The sequence below is a fragment of the Sceloporus undulatus genome, chromosome 2, assembly GCF_019175285.1.
Source record: "Sceloporus undulatus isolate JIND9_A2432 ecotype Alabama chromosome 2, SceUnd_v1.1, whole genome shotgun sequence".
Taxonomy (NCBI): domain Eukaryota; kingdom Metazoa; phylum Chordata; class Lepidosauria; order Squamata; family Phrynosomatidae; genus Sceloporus; species Sceloporus undulatus.
Genome location: NC_056523.1, coordinates 166,708,885 through 166,717,099, shown reverse-complemented (window position 1 = coordinate 166,717,099; position 8,215 = coordinate 166,708,885). Strand labels below are relative to the sequence as shown.

Sequence of the window (8,215 nt, the reverse complement as noted above, 5' to 3'; positions counted from 1 at the left end):
TATTATTATTATTATTATTATTATTATTATTATTATTATTATTATTATTAAAATGTGGAGAAGGGGAACAGCTCACTAGTAGAGCACATACTTTGCTTGTATGTGGTATCTGGCTCAGTCCTCAGCATCTCTAGATAGAAGAACCTGGGTCTCAAACCCTAGATTCTGGGACAGGGAGGGGGAATCTTATGGCCCTCTAGATGTTGTTGGTCTGCACTTCCCAGCATTCTTAAATATTGCCTTTGCTAGCTAAGTTTGTTGGGGCTAGAAGAAGTCCAACAACATCTGGAAAGTCACAAGATTGCTACCCGTGCTCTAGGAGCTAGTGCTCTATCGCCAGGCATCATAGGCAGTACTGAGCTAGACAGTCCCATGCTCCATCAGACTCAATGTAAGACAGCTTCCTGTGTCTTCCTAATGTCCCTTTCATGTGAGTGATAGTGTTTGAAAACTAACTAGTGCCTCACTCTACACTTGACTCCTTTATAGCAAGGGAAAGAATACAATGGGCTCTTGTTATCTGCTGGGGTTTGGTTCCATAGATACCAAAATCTGTGAATACTCCCATTTCATAAAATACAATGGCATTGTGAAATGGTATCCCTTATACAAAATAGCAAAATCAAGGTTTACTTTATAGAATGTATATCTTTTTAGAATATTTTCAAGCCATAAATGGTTGAATCCATGGTAAAGAATACATAGATGTGAAGGGCCTTCTCTATTTGCAACTATTCATTTCCAGGTTGAAAAATGGTAACCCCATTGGAAAGAATATTACAGCAGTAATACAGCAGACTTCTGCACAGGTTTCCCCAGTATTCAAATATTGCACAGTGTTCCAGAGGACCTATTCTGTGGAGGAATACATGTGTGGGGTGTGCACACAAAAAACATGTTTTCTATGCAGAAAACACTGTTTCTACAGGAACTTCTCTGCAGAATAATTCCTCTACAGCATTTCAGGATGTTTGAATACAAGTAGAATACTACAGAGGAATATTTATTTTCTCTTCAATAGGGAGCAAACTATAATAACCATTCACTCTTTCAAGTGAGGATGAAATAATCTGTTTACCTCCCTACTCCTTTATATTTGAAAGTACTCTGGTTTGACTGGATGGGGTCCTAAAGATTGTTCTAGTCTGATTTGTAATAAACGTTGAAATTCTCATGAGGAATTGCTTTGCTGTTAAAAGGGATTAGGAACCTGCATCTCCTCAGTCTCTGGCATTCTAAGAATCACACCACAGTGTCATTTATCTGAAATGAAAGCTAGAATAAATGATGAATAAATAATAATATGTTAATAAACATACTGAAAAATTTGTGCCCAAGCAAGCTCAATTTTATGTAAGGGCATGGAATGCAAATTAGGGTATGCGTTTATAACGTTGGTCTTTGAGGAAAGAAGACATCATTTACGTTGTTTCCACTTGTCACATTGAATACCAAAATTGTGAAGCCTGCTTCCATGTCCATTGTCACTGGAAGTCCTACCAAATATAGGGACTTCTGGACACTGGAGGAAGGTGAAGGTGCTCACACACATATATGTGTAACACATACAGAGGGAGAGGGAGGGAGAGAGAGAGAGAACATTCCTGAAGATATTGATAACTGCATTCCTTTCATTATTATAAGCTATAGAAAAGGAACTACAGCAAATGATCTTGAACTAAGCTGCTTTTTCTTTGCAATTTAGATTGCAGTGCTAAATGCTCTTACCAAAGAATTGAAGACCTATTAGATACACTGGCACTCATTTCTGAGCAAACATGCTTTGAATTGTTACATAACAACAAAATTCAAAGCATTTTTTCCATACAAGACCAGTTTTGCTGCATCCAGTAGACCTCCCTAGTATATTTGCTTAGGATTGCTGCTTTAACCTCGAGTCTGTCCAAGAGTCCATGCTGTGAGTCTTTCCCTCTCTGCCAAAAATTCTCAGCCTCACCTCTGATCTGAAACCTGAAATAGGTACTCCTGTTATTGAATCCCTGCTTGTTCCTAAGGGTTTGCCAAGCATTCACATGAGCTTTCAAGCCAGCCTTTGTAGCCATAAGAGTTACTTGCTGCTGGTGTTTTTAAGAATACAAAAAGCTGAGGCAGTTCAAATCATTCTTCACATTCCCCCCACACACTTCTACTAAAGTGACGGTAGTCTTATAGAAGGGATATGCTGTTCAGATGTGTGTTATGAAACTTAGGCAGTCTTCCAAAGGCCCTGCCTTCATTTCCAGTGGTATTTCATGGCAGAAGCCTCATCATAATTCTAACTATTTTATAGCTTCCTTTTCTTCCCCTGGCAAACTAGAGACCTGTTTCATTTTAACTACCTTGGCAGATGAAAACGAGATACCTGTATCTAAAAGTTAAATCCAGGTCCTCACACCTTCTTAACAAAGCAGTGAATTCATTTGATGAATGAATGCTTTCATGAAGTTTGAATTCTCTTTAATAATTCACAATCCAGGTATTGGGGGAATTAGGTATTCATAATTCATTGTCAACTGGTTGCCATTGTAACTCACATTGTAACTCTTCATACTCTCCTTGACTTCAGCATCCCAAAGTTTGCAGTCTAGACTCCAGAGATATTCAGGCTATAATTATAAAACCTCCACTGAAGAGAACAGATTCAACAAGGTTAGGCAACTTAACTATAGAATCATGGGATTAATTAATGTAATCATTTCTCAAGCAAAGAAGAAAAGGGGCAGACAAAGGAAAGAAAATCTCTCACCTGGCACTTTGAGGAGCTTTCAGACTGTCGGCTGAGAACAGTCAGTTTAGCCCACTTTGTAGTTTGTTGTTGTGTGCCTTCAAGTCATTTCTGTCTTATGATTACCCTAAAGCAAACCTATCCTAGGGTTTTCTTGGCAAGATTTGTTCAGGGGAGGTTTACTTTTGCCTTCGCCTGAGGATGAGAGAGTGTGACTTGTCCAAGGTTACCTAATGGGTTTCATGGCCAAGCTGGGAACCGAACCCTGATCTCCAGAATCCTACTCCCAATGCTCAAACCACTATGCCATGGTGCCCTCAGCCAAATGAGAACAGGAATGGACATCCCTACTGTTCTCCCTGATAGATGATCAGAGATAATGGGGACTCCTCTCCAAAGTGGAGCTTTGGGTGGAGGTGGAACAATGTGGAACTTTGCTGAGTTGGGGCGTCATCCCCCCACCATGCGATGTATATTAGTATTCAGTCGTCTCCTTGAATTTCCTTCTCTTTGTAAGGTTTCATTGTCCACTGAATTTTCAACATGCCTAGCTGTTTAACTATAGACGTTTGACACCACTTTAAGTGCTGTAGCTCCATCCTATAGAATCCTGGGATTTGTATTTTTACAAGGTCTTTAGCCTTCTCTGTCGAAGAGTGCTGGTGCCTCATAAAACTACAAATCCTAGAATTCTGTAGGAGTTAAAGTGATGTCAAACGGCATTATTTCTACAGTGCAGATGCACCCTGTGTGAAGCATTCTTGTGCCATGTTACTTTCACTTATTTAGTGGCGAGAAGGTGGTTGTGCCAGTTCCTCTGTCAGATTTTATTTTTTTATTATGTTTGTGCTATTATCAGTGTATATGTGGAGAGGCTCCCTTTTTCTTCTCTTTCTCTTTTTCTTTGATGAGTTAAAAGGACACTTAAAAAGGGCAAAACATTTCCCAGAGGTCCAGCCTCATCTGTTCATTTAAGTATGTGATGGAGGGCCTCATATTTCTAAGTGATGACTTTGGAAATGTTCAAATAGATCCTAAAATAAATACTAACAAGTTTTTAAAAATGAAGATTTTATTAGGGAAGGGCTGTCTTAGTGGTTGAGCCCCTGCTTTGCATTCAGGTGAACAAGGCTGGGAAATACTCTGTTCTGAAGTCCTGGAGATCCACTGCCATACAATGCAGACAAAGATGTCTAAACCTCTTGATGGGGTGGAAGGCAGTTTCCTATGATTATTGGCATGAACCATTTTTCTTATATTAATCTATATTAGGTCAAATTACTGGGGATTTTATAGTGAGTGGATTCTCTGGCATCCAGGAGTACATGGAGACCATGTAAATGCCCCTTATTTATTGATTTGTGTGAAAAATGAAAATTGGAGAGTGTCCAGTCAAGAAACTCACATCTGTTGTCATTTTAGTTAACTGTGTCATATAAAAGTTCTCTGATCTGTGTTGGTAAAAATGAAGCATAGCAGGGTAGCTGGAGAAATAGCACAAATAATTTCCACAAGGTCTAGGGATCAGCATTTTTGTGGAGAAGGAACATTTTTTTTGTTTTGTTTTCTAAATGTACAATTAATAAGGGAACAAAGACAGTAGAGGTTTTTTGAACCTTTAAGCCAGGTATCAGACTAGTGTTCTAAAATATTGACTAGGGCGCATTACAGACCGCCCCTTTGGGGCGGCCTCTAAGCGCTCCTTTCCCCGGTGTAGTGGGGCCTCAGCTGCCAGAACGGCAGCCTCCGAGGCCCCGATCTGCCGCTTTTCAGGCCACAGGGAAGCGGCAAAAGGCCGCTTCCCTGCGGCCTGGAAAGGGGTGTCCTTGGGGCTTCAAGCCCCAAGGACACCCAGCGATGGCGGGGAGGAGGAGAAGGGGGCTGCTTGGCCCCTTTCTCCTCTGCGTCACTGGTGCAGCCATCTAAAGGCTGCGCCCAGCGACGCAAAGCTGGAAGGAGCTCCAAAACGGAGCTCCTTCCGGGGCTGCGGAAAGGGTGCACTAGGCGCCCTCGCGCAGCCCCACTATGTCACAACTGCGCCACCTTGTTTGGAGGCGGCGCGGTCATGATGTAGTCATGGCGGCGGCCGTGTGGAACGGCTGCCGCCATTTTGTACGTGCTGAGCACGTACTAGGGTTGGGGGTGTGCAGAAGCGCCGCCACTTCCTAATCCTAGTATGTGCTCAGCCCGTACTTAGAGGCCCATCTGTAATGGGCCTATGTGTTCTTTGCCCTACAAGAGGTCAGAAGGGTCTAGTGGGTGGAGTGAAGGAAATGGGAATTAAGCATGTTGCCAATAAGAAGGCTGAGGCTGTAAAATCAAAAGGAAGAAGAACCAGCATAGTCCCAGTGAATATTTACTGGAAAATCTTCACTTGATCTTAGACAAAAGGCCAAGAACTATATTGGAAAATCTCAATGTGTTTAAAGCATGAATACTTTCTTCAGGGGGGTGACTTGAAAAATACCCCCCAAAACTAATCCATATACTGAAAAATCATATGCAAGTAATAAAATACATCGAGTTCAAATGTTGCAGGTAAACAAATGCCCAGGTAGGATCCAGTTCAACCCTTCCATCAGTGAAATGGGACTGGAGGCAATGACCATTCCCCCATGCAACCCCATAGACAACAATTCTATGGGATTGGAGGACTCTCCAAAGCAGTTTTTGGGAGGGCACACAGATGGCTGCAATGGGAGGGAGAGGATAAGAAAGTCTCATCATATGGCATGGAAGTCTGGTATTTAATGTTGGACTCTTCTCTGTTTTCTTGCCATCTTATTAGTAATCATGTAAATGAGAATTTATACAACCTTAAGGAAAAGATCACATCTGCCTCTTCATTTTAAAAAGCTTTATGTTTCAGACACAGAGAGAGACCAATTTGGATGGTAATTATTCCACGAAAGTGACTGAGTTCATTCTTAACCTGAGCCTAATACATTTAAATAAAGTAACAGTCACTCTGTGTTATAACTCAAATTTAGTTATTATGTTAAAACCAAGATGAAAAGCCAGGATTTGTGTAATACACACCCAACATGGAGCATAGGCAGAGGGAGAATGGAGCAGAGGGCATGAACACTTAATAGTACTGTTATGCTGAGCAGGAGCAGCTTGTGGTCTCAAGCAGGATGGGAGGGTGGAATGCCTCATCTCCCCATTTTGGAGTGATATGCCATCACACACACACACACACACACACACACTATCAAAACCTTTCCTAGGTGCTTCCTGCAGAACGTGGTAGCATACGTTACCAATGGTCAAGAACTTTTATTGTGAGCTTTCTTAAATCGAGCAAAAATGTTTGTGCCTTCTCAAGTGTACTGAGCATAACAAACATGAGTTGCATATTAGTGAACCATTTACTGGCCTAAGCAGAACAGGAAATGTGGGGCCACAATGCCTCTAATGGTTTGCAAGAGTGCAGCTCCATAAGCTGTAATTGTTAGTTCTGCCATTATTAGAACCAACAAGGCTTCTAAATGTGTAAACTCACCCACCATTCTGAATTAGCAGGGGAATGAGAACATGCTTGTAGTAACGTTTTTAACTGTTTATTTGATTTTAACTTTGTATTGTAACGTTTTTAAATTTTGTAAGCCGCCCTGATCATATCCATGGAAGGGCGGGGTATAAATAAAATTTATTATTATTATTATTATTATTATTATTATGCTGATATCAGTATTTAACCACTTTGGAAACTGAATGAGGGAGCATTCCAGCTACTAGAGTGTGCAAGACATTCAGAAACTAGACTGGAAGAGAGTGGGAGTCTTCCCAAGGAAATGAGTCCACCTTCTTAAAGAAATGTGTTTCAGATGTCTCTTTAAGAAGTCAAAAGCAAATGTAAGCAATGAGTTGGATATATGCCTAGCCTAACTGCTTAATCACTTTGTGCCATTGGGTGAGTCTGTTCTCAGTCCGTGACTCAGTTTTATTGTTCAAGAATTTGGCTTAAATGTACCCTCTACACTAGGATGGATGGGATAGAAGAGCCCAGCTGGTGTTGCAAAACATTTTAGCAATCTTTCAGTAGCTGCTGCCAAATCTCACTCTTTTGCCAATTTGTTATGTGAATGGCCTGGCAGGGGCTATTAAGTGGGCATTTGCAAATGATTAATTACTAGTGGCTTAGTGGTTAAGATGCCAGTTCTGATGATTGGAAGGTTGGCAGTTCAAGGCCTGAGTGCTGCATGATGCGGTGAGCTCCTGTCACTAGTCCCAGCTTCTGCCAAACTAGCAGTTTGAAAGCATGCAAATGCAAGTAGATAGATAGGTACCACTTTGGTGGGAAGGTAACAGCGTATGGTGCAGTCATGCTGGCCACATGACCACCGAAGTCATATTTAGAAAATGCTGGCTGTTCAGCTTAGTAACAGAGATGAGCACTGCCCCCTACTGTCAGTTACAACTAGACATTTGTGTCAAGGGACTACTTTTACCTTTATAGTGTAAATACCAGCCTGGTACTCTAATCAAATACTTCAAATCAGCTGATGTGTATACTCTCTGTATTTCTGTGGCCTCAAGTTTGCCCTCACTTTCTATTGGGAGAAGCCTACAATTGAGGGCTTAAATGCCCTAAAGTCACCAGATCCCATCTGATCTTGCAAGCTAAGCAGGATCAGACCAGGGTAGTACTTAGATGGAAGTTTGCCAACAAATAGCAGGTGCTTTATTTCAGAGGACAAAACAGGTAAAACCACATTTTTTAGTCTTCCTTGCCTAAGAAACCCCTATGACATTTATGGGATTGCAATAAGTCAACAGGTACGAACACACACACAAACAGAGCCTTATAATTACAAAAATGAGATGTATCATAGGCTGGGAACTATCCCTGGTGCTGAAACTGAGCAGTGAAAGTGAAGGCACATCCTTGGGCTATATATAAGTTATTGCAGAGCAGAGACAGGGAAGAATATCATTTGCTTTTCATTTTATTTTAGTAAGAACTGATCAAATTTCACTGTTACAAAACCAAGATACAAACAGGAATGACGGTATCCTTCAGTTTTGTATTTCTAACAATGCCAATGTCATTCTTCATTCAAAAAATGCAGACAAAATCCAGACATTTGGTCAAAATACATTTTTAAAAATGATTACATTATGGAAAATATTACTCCAAAATACTTTTAGAAGAAAAATTGTTTTGCAGCAATGCATTTATAGGGGAAACCACTTCATAGGCAAAACTTCACACAAAAGTATGCACCTGGGGAGAGTGAAGTGCAAATGGCATGGGGGGTTTTGTGGGTTTTTCGGGCTATGTGGCCATGTTCTAGAAGAATTTATTCCTGATATTTCACCTGCATCTGGGGCTGGCATCTTCAGAAAATGCTGGCATGCAAGTGAATGGGATATTGATTGAGAGGAAGTCATTTATATGTTAATCTCTGTGTTAGTCTGTTGGTGTATGGAAAGGCCTCAGGAGGAAGATTTGTGTCTATTTCATTAGTGATCCATTGTCTGCTG

At 41.0% G+C, this 8,215-nt stretch overlaps 1 protein-coding gene across 3 annotated transcripts in view; it reads left to right on the top strand.

Moving 5' to 3' along the window:
- ASIC1 (acid sensing ion channel subunit 1) overlaps positions 1–8,215 on the top strand; it is a 252,408-nt gene that overhangs the window by 224,297 nt on the left and 19,896 nt on the right. The window lies entirely within an intron of this gene.